Here is a 15,966-nt window from a genome sequence, read left to right on the forward strand (position 1 = left end):
GGTTGTATCTCGACGCATTAAAAATCCTGAGTATATATTGCATAAAGCACATTAGACCACACTGTTTTCTTATTCAACAGCTTGTCTTCACCTACTCTGGCATGAATCCATCATAATGAAATGAACATTTCACGAACTACGGGTGATCCCATAGAAATGGACTTGTCTAAGGACATAAGACAGCAGATGTAGAGCTAACAGTAGGGCGAGCACTGAATGGACTGCTCCTATATCTAATACCAGCACCCTAGACATGCATTAATGATCTGCTAGTAGTGTTCATGTCCCAGATAAATAGGGTGCCTCTTGTGATAAATTGACAGAAATGAAAAGAAGTGACAGACGTTTAATTTGCCTTGCAAAGGTCAGTTTAATGCACCTAGACTTTTTTAATTCTCAAATGGTTGTAAATATTTTTGAATATATTTCATTAATTGTAAATACATTAGGTACACAAAATATTGCTAGTATATTATGAAAGCTTGCATTCAATTTCAATTTTGCAGCAAGTTTATTCCAAATATGATAATGTTCAGAAATGAACTGTGAGCTGCGATCAGTAAAATAATAAAATAAAAAAAACTATCTATGTATTTATTTCAAATCACATTTGGTCAAGTGGACAATATAATTAACAAAAATGGTACAACTTATAAGGCATTAAAATACTAAACACACTACACAAGAATCCAAAAACTTGCATTTTTTCCAGAATTATCACATTTTGTACAGCATCTCGAACACATATGTACATAGACATAGCCTATTTCACTTGACAGAAAGTGCAAACAATTTTAATGGCACACACACCTTCATAATCGGATTTGCCCTTTGAAAGAATTCTTTTGGTTGCATAACAAAGAGTGTCAGGTTACAGAGGCATATATTTCTTCTTGTTTTCAACATGAACAGCACTCTCTGGTGAGGTCTCTAAACTGAGCTTTAGGGATCAGACTACTTTTGTCTTCATCATATTTTGCTTGTTACAGACCTATACCAGATGTTTAAAAAATGATGAATTATATAATTGTTTAAACATCAACATAAAATTAATTCAGTCATTTTAGTAAGGAAATTTGGCATTTAAAAGTAACTCGTGTGAAGGTCTATACTTAAAAAACATTTAGTATCCTATCCTTTAATGCTATGTCCAAAACGTGACACAGCAGAGACATTAAACTAAAAACTAGCGGTGGTATATTTACGAATAATATTCTACTCATGTGAATAAACCTTTGAAAAACGTGTATGAACAATAGTTGCTTAGACTCAATAGGAATTTTGTGCTCAGTTTAGGGCATTTGAGCAGAAATCTCCCTTGAACCTTGAAGATCTGAGTCTCATGTCGTCCTGCTACCCGTAGTTTAAAGCCGTTTCTCTTTCAGATAGACTGGCCCATTTTTTCTCTTGATATTTAACGTTCTTTTGGAAAATGTACTTTCGCAAAACGCTTTTGGCAAATAATATTGCAAATATCGTTAACTGGACCGATAAGACTCTCAGTGGCAGTCTAACAGTTATTTTATCAATTTACAGTAAAATAAATAGGCCCATTTAAACAGCATTTAATAACTTATGTGTTTGATGGTGACCTCGTGTGGGCATTTGAAGTTGACTGACAATAAAAAGGCTCCTTTTATTAAAAGGTTGTAGCGGTATTTTAGACCTAGTGGTATGTGCCGACTTGGGAGCAATCTAAAGCCTATATTATATTCACTGAATAGCATCAGAGCAGTTGAACTGAGAAAATAGCCTGGTATATGTAAATCAAAGTCGCAACTCCGTTAACAAAATCAACGTGCCCTCTTGACCCCCGCGGTTACGAGCAGGCGTTGAGGGTGGTGACCTCTCCATAGAGGGACATTAGGGATGGACTCAGACAACTGACCAGGCACGTGCGGTGGTGAGTCACATCCTCTTCGTCCAGTTGTCCTGCACGTTTGTTAATCTCAGACCGATTGCATATTGGAAAGAACAAAAACCAACCACACACCAGAAATCTATTAATCTCATTAGCTAGCTATCTCAGTTTTAATATGTCTAATTCTGTTTTGCCGCTACCGCCACACTCATGAAATACGTTGCTTCTGGTAAATAAAAGGCGTTAATAGTCCTACTCAAACTCAGGTCATTATTCTAATTATGCAGTGACTCACCTTTACCGGCTCGTTAAAACTCGCATTATTTTTGTTACGATGGATCCGCTAGACCGTTTAACTTAGCTGGAATTCCGTCCCAGAAAGTGGACTCACTGGTGGTTTAGCATGTCAGCACTCCAGAGCTGTCATCACTGGTCTCTTGAGGGTCGACCACAGATGCCCCAAGGTCAAGGGTGATCATCAGGGTTCAAGTGGGTTTTCCAGCTATTCCCCAATGACTAATCGAATGAGCTAACTTAACAGAAATGATTTCTTTGCCATGTCATTGCATTTCATTTTGAGACATTTTGTTATTCTGCTCTCAAAAACGAGCGATCCACTCGTGGTGCTACAGTGATGCACATGTTGATAGATGCTTAAGTCTAATTTCAGATATAAGGCAAAACATCTACTTAAGGGGTATGTTCTACAGATAAATCCATAGCTCCATATACGTACAACAGGGTAACATCCATTAAGCAATATTTAATTAAAAACTAAAATATTTTCCAAGTATATTTTATATTGTCCACTTTTTGCTCAATTTGTTTAATTTTAAATTCATCTCGTATGTCAACCCTTAGTGTTTATTGATTTATAGAACTGAGGACGAGAGAACTCCCGTGCGCATTGACTGCAGGTGTCCTGTCACGTGGCACGATGATCATTCGTATTCATTCATTTATTCTGGTCAGATTTTCTGCTTGTCATAAGGAGATAAATAGCTCCTATTGTACTAAAAAGCATTCGGGGTTCATTTATAGAACTAAACAATCTGTTAGTGTTAGTCATAATCTGTGTTACTGTTAAGATTACTATAATGGCTCGATTAAATAGTGATCCTCGATGCGTTAAAAAGCTGCTTTGAAGAACAAAATGAACCGAACTTTAAAACACGACTACCATAGGCCTCGTGAGAGAATATGTTTAATGTTAAAATGATTTCTGGCTGTATGATTTCACCGGAAAATATCGGAATCACACACACACACACACACACACACACACACACACACACACACACACGCACACACACACACGCACACACACACACACACGCACACACACACACGCACGCACGCACGCACGCACACACACACACACACACACACACACACACACACACACGCACGCACGCACGCACGCACGCACGCACGCACGAATAAAGACAGGATGCGTGTTTCCAAAACTCCTAGGCTCGTATAGTTAGCACGGACAGTGCCGAATCGTTCATCGTCAGAACGATGAATGTGAGGTCGCAATTAGTTGCAGAGCAGCGGCAAACCCAAGGAGAGTCTGGGATTATTGTGGAATGGTTTCTGTCTTCCAAATCAGTAAGCAATGGAGCCAGTACTATATGTTAGCATAAGAATGGAATCGGGTCCTGTGAACTTCTTCGACCTCCTGACCCTTTTCCCCAGAGATGAATAGCACCACTTCGAGACTCCCCGGCCTCTCCAACAGGCCTGAACCATGCCTAAATTCTTAATCATGGTAATTTAATATATCCTAAGCCCCCGGCAGCTTCAGTCACATCCCTCTACAGTTTGTTTTAGGCATTAATGTCGCCTCAGACCATCATTAGAACTCCTTGTTTGGCAGGTTTAGGGAGGCGCTGTGAGAATACACGTTTTCTTTTATAGCTAAATAAGCAATGGTCCCATAATATAAGAATTGTTTTTTAGCCGCCATTCACCACCTGCATAAAGAGAAGAAAAACGTGCAACAGCAACGCGATTTCTCTCTCTCTCTCTCTCTCTCTCTGTCACACGCGCGCACGGGAGAACACACACACACACACACACACACACACACACACACACACACACACACACACACACACACACACACACACACACACACACACTCGCACGCACATAATGCCACATAAACCCACAATTAACATGTTTTTACATCAATGACACTAAGTAAATATTGGGAATTCGTTTTGATCTCGCTCCTAGCAAATTATATTACTGAGCGCTGAAAACTACTCGACTATCAAAAAAGCCTGAGCGCGTGCCTGAGACAATTCGATCTGCCTCAATGGAAGATATAAAATCACAATCCAGTTGTTCTGCATTAATAAGAGCATAAATTAATCTAATTTGAAAGTCACGTAAATGTCTATTATATTTGCAAAATAACGAGAAAATAAGGAGTTCGATCATTCATCTCACACCATAATGCGCCTCTGATAACTAATACTCGTGCATATCAGAACACTGGGAAAAGGCGACATCTCTAGGCAGAAACACGAACAAAGGCATAGAAAACACTCCGGCAGCCTGCAGTTTCGTAATGGGAAAAACATGATTAGCAGCAGAAGCTAACATGAGACGGAAGAACAATAGATACAAATGATTCAAGGGGAAATAGGTTTATGAGAAACATAATCGCAATGTAACCATAAGTGTAGTAAATGGCCTACCCCAATATTGATCTACGCCTCCATCTAGGACGCATTCGCTGGTGGAGACTATGAAACTGGGAAGATCAAAGCATTAACAACATTAATTATGGCTGTGAGATAATTTATGCATAGGCTAATTGACGGTGATGTCACATTGCCCGCTGTATCGCGAGAACAAACATGCGCGTCTCAGTTTCAGTAATTTTCATCTTAAAGACACACACGCACCAGCGTAGATAGTTGCATACTTTTAAAATATTTAATCGTGCTGCGTTTCTGTCTTTTAATTTTGAAAGACGGTGAAAGAGAAGCTTGATCCTCGATAATACATGAAAGGTGTGTGTGTGTGTGTGTGTGTGTGTGTGTGTGTGTGTGGGTGTGGGTGTGGGGTGGTCTTAAAAAACATTACCTACTATATTCCCAATATAGGTGAAATTGACCTAAGCCTATATGTTAAAAGAAATAACCATTTAGAGAATATATTTAATTTAACTGTAAGATCAATTAAAAGATCATTTTAAAGAGAGCATATCTCTCATCATATTTAACACAGTAAATAAAAAAATTTAGTCCTGGTTGCACACAAAATAACGTGTGTTTGGTTTACATCACATGTAAAAACATTTAACCACATGGTCAACGTCACAAACTGTCTTAAGCTGTTTTATTACAACACGCTGCAGTTTGGGCCTGGTTCGTATACAAGTCTGTAGGCGACCGACGTTAAAGCTACAGAGGCTGGTTCACACTGCAAAATAAAGGGTACAAATAATAAACATTTAGCCTACAGTTCAGCGGATCTTCTTGTAATTTCATTTCGACGCTGCTGTTAACGCCTTGTATGCGGTTTTCACACGTAGCACATTTCCCTTTAAACGTAATTACACCATCAACACTGCTAGCTAATGTAACACTTGGCAAATGAAAGGTGCGGAATTTGGCAACAATCCAAGAGCCCGTACTATAATAGAACACAATGAGCAAAATTGCTTAATGTGTTCTTGATGTCGTTTGGTCATTTAGGGCCCGAAGTTCAAATAGCTACTGAAAGCTTGACATATAATTGCTTGAAAAGCCAAAAAACCCAAACAAACAAAAAAAGCAAAGGTCTGCAAAGTATGAAACCTGCGCGTGAAACAGGCCCGTGAAACCCCTTTTGTTTCTTTATGACTATGAGGAACATACAGGTCTATTACAGTATATTGTACGTGTTGCACCAGAAAACTGTTGAAAACAGCAAGCAAATGTTTTCACATAATACACTATGATAACATTTTAGTTGGGGTATGTTACGCGTTTATGAAAAGGAAAGAAAGTGATGCTTTGCAAAGTCTTAGTCTATTAGTCTAAAGTATTTAGTCTAAAGAAGTGGCGAGTCTGTTTAGCTGAAAAGCATTCAACAAGTCTGGTCAGCCACGGGTCCGGTCTATATGGACCAAGTCCTATTTTCATCGTCTGTTGGCTTACCAGTGTTGGCCCTTTTTAACTGACAGAATTAGAACTGATTCAAGTAGGTTAATTACGTTGAAGAAAAGTCGATTTATCTTTATCAAGGCGCTCAATTATAAACGCATAGGCCATTATTCTGCAGTCCTCATTTTTTAATTTGAGGGTTGTCAGGAATGTTATTGAATATTATTGTTCCTTTTATACCACAATGATAAATCAACTAGGCCTAATTATGTTAATAGGTATAATTCATGGACATTTCGGCTGAAATTTGTTTTCTTAAAAACATTGACAAACAAACAAACAAAAAAACAAGTCCTAAAGGTAAAAATAAATGTAAAAATCGTTACAAAAAGATTTTTACAGAGTGTAAATAAATGCACAGAAGCAGGCTTCTACCTGCCACGAGATCGTCAGGATGAAGAGAGATTATGTTATATAGAATTAAGGCCTAAATCTCTTCCACGATTCCAAGAGCCACACGCTCAATTTGGCATTACTAAATGAGCGCCTCCAACCATCTTAATTGCATGCATACATAAGTTAGGGTCTTTGTTTCAGGCGCAAAGATAAAATCCAACATCAAAATCAAAACATCATCCAGTGCTGTAAATCGTATTCCCAAATACATTTAAGAAACACAAATCACACCAGATGGAAAGTCTGGAAGGAATTAACAGCATGAATGAGTCCTGTTTCAAATCGTCAAAACACGGGGGCACGTTTCACAAATGAATCATTTTATTTTACTGATTGAATCATTTAATATGATGTTAGGGAGCTCTAATATTCCAAGCAGAGATATCTCTAAGATTCCCCATAAGACAAGGTTTTACTGTCCAGCTTTGTACACAAGATACAGTCCAATCCAAATATTCGGAGCAAACCATATAATGTATACATATTTAATACAAACGTATTTTAATAAACTCAATTGTGTCAATACAAATTTTATTAGAAATAATGACAAATTTTCTTAGGTTTACAGTGACTTTTACTCAATGCACAGTATGTAAAAATGGATAAATATGAAAAGTATTTTTAAAGGTCATTGCTCATTGCTTCAATTTATTATTATTATTATTATTATTATTATTATTGTTATTATTATTATTATTATTATTTACTGTTCCTGTTTTTTTGTATAGGTTGCCAGCCACAGACTACATTTTAGGACGTAGACCAAACATGAAGTAAAAAATGTAACAAGACATTGATAGTATATTGCTATATTTTGGAGATTTTAAAATTGTTATTATTTTCAGCTTCTTAGAATAACGTTATTACTTTTTGACTGATTAATTAATACTTTCAGGCCAACGTTAACTGCTCGGTAGTTCAGAAACTAAACGGAGGCGTTAAAAAAAGACTTCACTGATGTGGTCCATTTTAATCTTGATGACATTTGACAGTATCTGTTGCTACTTGGAAAAAAAAAACTTTATATGGTGTTCATATTTAATGCATGTAGCCTACATTTCTGTGTAGTTTATAGGTATTTTAGCATTGCTGCACATGTGACATTGCAGCATTTATTTTCCTAGATACTAAATACAGACAAAAGACAAAGATTCTCCATGTTTAATTCTCCATTTTTCGAAAGACGTCTGTCAGAGGACTGTGTGTTTCATCTTGCAAATGGGAAGTGTGCGGTGTGAATTTGGCGAACACGTAGCCAAGATCAATCATAAATCTCGTGAGCATACGAGTAATCATCTTAAAATGAGAACAAAATGCTTATATGATAGAGTAGTTTCACAACGTCGAAATGGAAGATTTCTACTCAGCGGTTATATATGATTCATTGGTACTGCTAAAATTACAGCAGCAACAAACAAGCTACTGCTACATCACAACAACAAAACAAGAAGTGTCAAAAGACGAGCAACAATCGTTGGGACAGGCGGATAATATTTCATGGTTGAATAATTAGGCCTATACTATATGGTCATGAAGGTAACGTAACACTCAGTGTAGTCTCCATTGTATAATCTACACATAAACTTGCAGGCTGCGTATAATTCTAACACTGTGGTTTTTGGAGAATTGTGTTGCACCTCAAAAACGTCTGCCACGTATGATATGGTATTTTCAATAAATCTGAATCTAAATCGGCGCTGTAATTTAGACCTTAGCCATGTCTGGAAAACCTGCCCTCTGGAGTTGGGGTAAAGGGCGAGAGAATTTCGCGCGTTTTTTTCCTGTAGTTGCACGCGGGGACTCTAAACGAAGAGGAAGTCAAACACTGGAATCATTGTCTCGCAGTCTGTCACAGTCACAGAGATTCGGCATTGCTTTTCAGGATTCAACAGTCTGCTCTGGACCAGTGCAGAATGTTAATACGGTCCGCTCATTGCGAAATCCAGTCAACAGCGTCTTTTTCACACCGGTGATTTGTTGTCTGCTTTTTCCCCCTCTCCTCCACTCCTTCCTGTGTTGTATTGAGCAAAGCAGAATGCAAAAGAGGGGAAACACTGAAAGATTTGGTGCTTGGGTTGTGTGTGTGTGTGTGTGTGTGTGTGTGTGTGTGTGTGTGTGTGTGTGTGTGTGTGTGTGTGTGTGTGTGTGTGTGTGTGTGTGTGTGTGTGTGTGTGTGTGTGTGTGTGGAATTTATAGTTGAGGCTCAGGGAGAAAAGCTAGCCTGTTGTCTTAGTGGGGTAGAATCTAAGGCAGAAACATTGCTTTGTGCTGCCCAGGTGCTTGGCACAACATGGCTCTCTTTCAGGCAGGTTTATGGAGCAGCAAAAGAGATTTTACAAAAACAAAGAGCTTGACTACCTCACATTTTGTCTCATAGTGACTGCTATATCTGGAAATCATTTTCATTCAACTTAGATATTCAATATCAATGTTTAGCTTGTAAATGTCTCGGACGTTCCACTGTCCTTCCAATTTCACATTGGACTACTGGTGTGATACCACAGCTGTCTACTCGCACCTCGCTATCTGTCACCTTTCTTCCTTCATCTCTGCTGCCAGTTTGAGGCACAGACTTCTATAATGGTCCAGTCAAACCATTGGGGTCATTTATGCTGTAAACTGTGTGATGCCATGTTCATCTCAGAGGAAGCCCAGAAACAGCCGATCAGCCAAGTATCCTGACATGTGAGTCATGTTATCTATCAGGCAATTAAAATCATAATCAGATATACATTTTCTTTTTTTCTTTTTTTTTTTTACCATTTTTTAAATTAAAAATTCTGTTCTTGTTGTTTTGTTCTTCAGACATAATGCAATGGTTCAGTGTTTCTATTAAAGAACAGTTTGCATTCCTGATTCATTTATACAGTGTGTCTACTCTCTAGCAAGAGACGCCTAAGCCTGCTTTGTGTGTATTAGAAATAAACTCATGTAGACACTGTATGCAGTTGTGCACTCTAGACATTCTATAGTAGGCCTACAAAAATAAATTGATTTTCCACAAAAAAATCAGCAATTTTGTGCAGCAAAATGGATTATCCACACAGAGAGACAACTACTTACAAGATAATTTGTAAGATCTACTTAGATTCAAAATCTTTATTACTTTGACCCCACACTTACTGCCTATCAGGTCTTTTAAGAAATGTAATGCTTTTAATTATGAGTTTAGTTCTTTGAGTCATTTAAATTTAAACTGAACTAGGTTTCACCATGCAAAGCCTTCAATAGGCCAGGATTTCTAGACTGGCTGGGGACAATTTCTGTTGAGACCAAAATTATAGCACATACTTAAGAGCATTTAGTATTTAGTCTGTTTTACTCACCAGGTAAAGAAGCTGCTGTTTCTTCTGACCACAATCCAGGGTCACAGTCTCTTACTGTAAAAAGCAAAAATGTAAAGTGGTCTTTTGAAGTATTTGCATGGAGAACAATCAGAAGCTAAATTAGTGCTAAACACAAATACTGGTTGAAGGAATAAACATCAAAATATTTCATAGACATTTTCAATCAAATTGGGTCTGCCTCACTATATAAAATGTTGCACAACTCCCAGGACTTAAACAAGCATCTGGATTGTTTGCACGTGCTTCAGGTGTGAGAGAATGAACGTTTAGTTCAATCATATATACAGTGTATGATTCATTCGAGTGTGCCAATTCATAATTATGTGCACAGTGGCATAGTATTAATGCAGAGTGATACAGTAGACTGAATGAGTGCTCCTTTGATGAGAATGAGTCGCCCACGATGCCAGTCTCTGGCTTTGGCATGCCACAGTGGCGCCCCCTTGTGGCAGCCACCAGTGCCTTTGATTCCACTCTGCTTGAGTTTACTGTTATTTCTTACAATGTGCTCTTTAAAAAAATCCGATGTACACACAAATCCTTACTTTTGTAAGTTCATCTTCCCACACATATTTCCAATTTGATACGTTTGGCTTCACATTAACAAACTGAAGGAAGGTCTGTTCAGATTCCCAGGGGTCCAAAAATTACTGATCAGAAGAAGAAAACGCACCTCCCCTTGTTAGCCATTGTTTTAGGTTACTGAGGGTGCAGCTCAGCTTTGAGTTCGCTAACGGGACGACAGTGTTCACAAGGCCCACATTGCCTAAGAGAACAGGCCCCCAGTCAGGAGGCAGAGCTAGAGTGCATCTTGCCACCTTAGCAAAGCTTCCTCCATGCTTTGTGCAGCAAAACAAAGCACAAACATTTCTCCTCGCTTTGCCCACTTTGACCATTCAGAGCTCCCAATTAACACAGAATGTCCTTGGTGGGATCAAATGTGCACAATTATCCGCTGGGCACTTTGATGGCACCGGTTCCCATCACTTCGACTGACTGCACCTTCAAAAAAACAGAAACAAAAGTTTATCATGGGTCCGTACACGGCACAATGAATCAAAACAGTGTCACCCCTTCCACGGCGCAGTGTGGACGTAATGAGAGCTTGCTCTGAGCTTTGGGTCATTTCACACACATTCCACCACACAATGCTGCCCGGGCATCGCTAATGCCCGTCAGCAGCTCGTTGCTTTCATGCAGAGGGCAGTGCCACGTAGATGTGTGCTTCCTCACAACACATCACCCTTCTGTCCTTGGCCTCTATTGGAATGCACATATTCAATGCCATTTCCACCACACTGACCCACCTACCACAAACACACACACACACACACATACGCACGCGCGCGCGAGCACACACACACACACACACACACACACACACACACATACGCACGCGCGCGCGAGCACACACACACACATATATACACATGCAAACACACACACGCATGCAGTGATAAGAAAGATCATCCTCTCTCTCTTTTGAAGCATGAATTCAGACTAGAATTACAGCATCATGGTAAGACGAAATCACAAGAGTATAGTGTCTCACTAGGGCCAAAGCCTCAGTTCAGACATCAGCATTTGTGGGCTCCTGACATGATGTGACAGCCCCACTATAACTCACCAAATCCTGTATTTTGGGCCATTTTCCTGCCTTACCCATTTACAATGGTTCAGTGGAGATTTCTTTATTTCGCCACAGACAATGGCCCCTTTCTGTATAGCTCCCTCACTCTTTCTCCCCCTCACGCCGTCGCACACACACTCACACACACGCACGCACGCACACACGCGCAACAGCATCCGCACGCACACTCGCTCACTGTCGCGCACATTTTGATGGTAATTAATGACATCAGTGAGAAGCCGGGGAAAGAAAAGCGAGGTGCGTTTGTTTGCTGCGCCGACCGTGGGAACCCCAAGGCTCTTGAGGGAGGAGAGTCAGGGGGCTGGAACAATACTCACGCTGTCGCCTTTCACCCAAACACCCCCCATCTACCCACACACACACACACACACACACACACTCCCTGAGATCCCCCAACCACTCCGCCTTGTCCGAGGTTGTCTCTCTCCGTCTCCTGCCCCCGTACGTTGACCGCCCTCTCTCTGGTGTAGTAGAACATCAGGCCTTGTGTACACACCAAGTTCATGTGTTCCCTCCGACAAAGTGAAGGTGCACTAAATCACTGCGACATGCACCAGGACAGAGAGCAGAGAAGGAGCTTAACTGGCCATATGTGATTCGCATAACGGTATTGCACAGCACCAAACGCTTTCGGGCCACGATTCGGACTAGACGTCCGGGGGACGTCAGGAAATGTCTCCCGCACTGGCTCCCCTGTTTGGCTGCATTATTAGCTGAGTCCTGTGGAGCACATCAATCGTGGTTCCCAGCTTCAACCCTGTGCGATTTACACAAGCGGCAATGCAAAGAGTTGTGCGTGTCAATCAGTAGCCAGCCCTCTGCTGAGGCCCAGTAATCGTCCCCTCACTTCAGTCGATGGTCCCCAGAGCTGAGTCTGTCCATCCCCCATCCACTAAGGCTCTTTAATGGCTGGTCCACCACACCGCAACATGGAACCTATATAATCGTCTCTCACTGCCACCTAATGACACTTCCTTCTGCAGCGCCACGTCAATGGCCGTAATTACACCCTTTCAGGGGCTTTGTCACCGAGCTGAGCAGGACTGCGTTGGGTAGCTGCTATATAGATGATATACAAAGATCCCTGAGGCACAGCCCTAGGCAGTTCATGCATACGGCTTCTTTGAAGAACATTCCCAGTGGGTTTTTTTTGTGTCATAGTAAATCTCACTTTTCCTGTCTAACAGCACAAGAAATGGAGCAAATAGAGTCAAATTGAATGCGAGGAGACAGAAATATACAGGTACTCCTACACATCTAGGGTGCTGTTTACATTATTATTGCCTTTAGCGTCACCTTTATAGTATATTGCACAGATGCACAGATGGCGAAAATGTGAAATATTACACATTCAGGAAAAAATAACAGATGAATTGCAAATAGCACAGAACCTGGAACAGACAGGACATTCCTTGCTGCTTTCTAATACAGACACCTGTCTAGATGATCATGACCAGGGTCACTGACCCTGGTTACATTCACCTAATGAGAAGTCTGTTTAGAGACACAAACCAAAACATTCAATCACTGTCCTTTCCCACCTATTTTTTGGTGCATACAAAAGTACAGAATATATATGGGCAGGTATGCTTGTGTTTAGTGAAAAGTGTTCATTTGATTGTTTGCCGCACATGAAACAATGCTGTATGTATTTGCTGTATATATTTAGTATTACAGTTTTTGACGACTGCTAACATGCGTTTGTCCAATCTGTAGTCACATTTTCAAAACTCTAAGCACAGTGAACACAACATCAGTCTTCATTGGCTATACAATTAGCACAATTCATGTTGTTTTTGCACAAAATGCAGTCATTTTACATGTTTTATAATGCTTACATTTTCTATACACAAAAGGTTATCCAATAACAAAATTCTGGATTGTTTTTGTCTTATTTACGAATGCTTGCACACAGCTTGTCAAAAATGAAAACCTAAGGTTCAAAACCTTAAATACTGTATAAAATGCCATGTTCTGCAAAAACAAAGTCAGCTGAAAAGCTATTACTGTAATACATATTTTTTGCACATATAAATCAATGAAATAAAATGAAGTACAGTAATGTACCGGGTCAAAGAGGAGGAAATATAACAATTTGTCCTGCAATTTCAAGTGCTGGTTTGGTCCTTCACAAATGCCAGATTGGTCTCTATAACAGTGACCTCCTTCTTAAATTTTTGAATGAACTTTGCCAACAACTGGTTCCATAAGCAGAAAGGGAACAGGTGGGAGGAAACACGAGGACATTTTTGATGGGACAATGTAGCATTTTGTCAATCTCATGTCATCACAAACTGGTTTATAGACCATCCAAGAGTGATGTCCCTTTTCCTCCCTCCCTACTCGCCTTTCCTCAACCCCACTAAGAAACTTTTTTCAGTCTGCAGGTGGAAGGTGTATAATCATCGGCCCCATGACCAAATGTCCCTCCTGGATGCAATGGATTCCGGCTGCAGAGACATTTCATCTGAAGACTGCCAGGGGTGAATAAAGCATACCAAGCTTTTCTATCCCAGGTGCATGGCAAAGGCCAACATCAGATGTAATGAGGATGAAAACATGTGGCCAAATGCTGAAGACCACTTAGATTACACATAACAAGACTGTTCAGTTTTGTATTGTGTTTTTCCCCCTTGTGTGGCTTTTTTTGTATATGTGTATTTTTACACATATGGGACCATGGGGGTTAGGTCACAATTTACAGTAATGCCGCTAATACAGTAAAATATAACCTTTACTGCAAAACTGTTACTGACTCCTTTTTTGTCTAATCTACATTCCATATAGTACCTAACAGTAAATATCCCTCTTTGTGTAGACAGTATGTTGCCAAAAATGCACACATTTGAAAAAAAAGTCCAAATGAAGCGGATTACAGTAAAAATGAACTGACTAAGAAAACCACAGATGTTACTGTAAAATGTCTGTTGTTTGCTGGGAGAAAGTAAAATATTACATGTAATACTGTTTCTGTATTGCCATCAAATTAGTTTTTTTTACAGTGGTTGTGCAGTGATTGACTATGTTCAGCTCGAATAGAGAATCTGTGCTAGTGTTTGAAAGAATGATTGGATACTGAACCAGGTTTGCTGTGTTTTACCAAAGTTGGTGTATAAAGAGAAAACATTGCGTTGTGAAATGCAGAGTTGGTATTTAGTTAAGAAAATGCACTTTTGAACACAGTATTAACTATTTAGCTATTTGTGTGAGGTAAATGTGTTGCTGTGTTTAGAGTTTTGAAAATGTATCTCAAGTATTGGGAAACACATGTTAGCAGTCGTCAAAAACTGTAATATATATATAGTACCAGTCTGTTACTAGAACAGATGAGTAGCATCACGACTGCTTTAGTTAGCAATTCAGTGAGGACATTAAATCTGGGCACTCACAACTGCTGTCGTTGGACCCTAATGTGCACCCATGACATGAATAACTCAGAGTCAGACATTCAGGTCTCTGTCTGAGAACGAGCCTGGACCAGACACCGTCTGCGAGACACCGGCGAGGGAAACAACCATGCGTCTGCACCGCCCGTCCTCGCCCAACGTGCCTCACGCTGGAATGTGGCGGCTGTGTGTTCCCACACGTGAGGCGCATTAAGTGGCCGCCATCAGGGAGTTCCCCCTCGTGGCTTCTCCGTGGCAGGGGCACAGGAGCTCTGGGAACCCCCAACCTCGCTCCCGGGGGCCCCACACTCTCTTCACAGGACGGCATGCAGCAGTATGAATATGCATGCGGTGATAAATGGGGCCAAGGCCCAGTCTTGACTGTGATCCATGGCCAGGGAACAATGGTTCCCAGTCCTCCTGCTTTATGGCCCTGATCTGTGAGTATGCAGTGGCCTCAATACCTGCTCTGATTTAGATGCATGGGAAGAGCCCAGCCTCTGCCTGTCTGAGACAGGCTCTGTCTACCTGGGTGGGTTTATTCGTCTCTGAGGGTCTATAGATTCTTAATGCTTAAGCACATTTAGGGAATGAAAAGAAGGAAGTCATGGCCATGCCATATAATGGTATGTCTATTGGTTCCCATCACCTACCATGGCGGATCAAAAAGGGAAAAGATAAATAGGGTGTCCATGGGGCAGCGGTCGCCGCGGGTCCAATCGGCATGGAGCCCCCAGACTGCACAGGAATGCGCCACATAGCAAAGGGGAGGAGACGACGTCGGCCCTGCCCATGTTCGGGCTGCCATGTTCAAAAGGGGCTTTGGGTGTGGTGCCATTTGCAGAGGTCTCTGTCCCGCGTGAGCTATGTGACCTACCGGTCCGTCAGCGTCTGTTGAGAGAAAGAGACGTCTCGACCGGCGCGACAATGCCGGCGGCCCACGCGGCGTGCACGCCTCCGCCCGCCGTCCTGCCTAGCAACCGCTGTCAAGCGACAGAGAGGCTTCAGCCTTAGCAACAACAGCCAAGAGATGGTGAGGCCTTGCACCTTAGCAACAAGGACCCTGCAACTGAGAAAGGCGCTTCTCTGGGCAAAGCTGAAAAGATACCCCCCAACACACCCACAACACCCCCACCCCCCACCCTTTTTTTCCCCCTGGGGT

The sequence above is a fragment of the Brachyhypopomus gauderio genome, chromosome 12, assembly GCF_052324685.1.
Source record: "Brachyhypopomus gauderio isolate BG-103 chromosome 12, BGAUD_0.2, whole genome shotgun sequence".
NCBI classification, from domain to species: domain Eukaryota; kingdom Metazoa; phylum Chordata; class Actinopteri; order Gymnotiformes; family Hypopomidae; genus Brachyhypopomus; species Brachyhypopomus gauderio.